Here is a 526-nt window from a genome sequence, read left to right as displayed (position 1 = left end):
ATATACCCCTATATATATATACCCATATATATATAGCCCCGTACCCCCTTGTGGGGGTGCCCCCCCCCCCCCACGTTGCGTGTCCGCCACCTCCTTCGGGCCCCCTCATTTTCGCTTCATGGCTGCTATTGCCTGCATCTTTGTTTTGTTTTGTGTTTTTTCCGTCTCGTTCCTTTTATTCGCCTTTTTTCCGCGTATGCCGCGCTTCTTCCTGTGTTTTCCGGTGTTTTTGCCTTGCTCGCACACTCGGCTGCATTTGCTGTTCCACACTCGCCATGTGCGTCTTTTCCGCCCCCTGACGCCGTCCACGGCGCTATCCCGGGGCCGACGTCCCGGACCCTGACCCCTCCCCAGTGTGGCCTGGGAGGGGGGGGGGGGGTTTTTGTACACGGTCCCAAGTGCCGCGAAGGACCCCTCATCAAAATTGAAAACCGTTGTGGAACACAACTCCTTTCAACTAACGCTATTATTGATACAGTTTCTGTACTATATTGGTACGCGAAGCTTCCAACCCGCCTCTGGCGGT

The 526-nt window shown here is 54.9% G+C and overlaps 1 non-coding gene across 1 annotated transcript; it reads left to right on the top strand.

Annotated features, from left to right (window-relative positions):
• The first annotated feature begins 455 nt into the window (after positions 1-455).
• Tc00.1047053473979.10 lies at positions 456-526 on the top strand. Its single transcript, XR_008254841.1, has one exon. It is a non-coding gene; the product is annotated as a spliced leader RNA, 3' partial (transcript).

Source organism: Trypanosoma cruzi (genome assembly GCF_000209065.1).
Source record: "Trypanosoma cruzi strain CL Brener chromosome Unknown tcruzi_1047053473979, whole genome shotgun sequence".
NCBI classification, from domain to species: domain Eukaryota; phylum Euglenozoa; class Kinetoplastea; order Trypanosomatida; family Trypanosomatidae; genus Trypanosoma; species Trypanosoma cruzi.
This window is presented reverse-complemented; position numbering and strand designations above follow the sequence as displayed.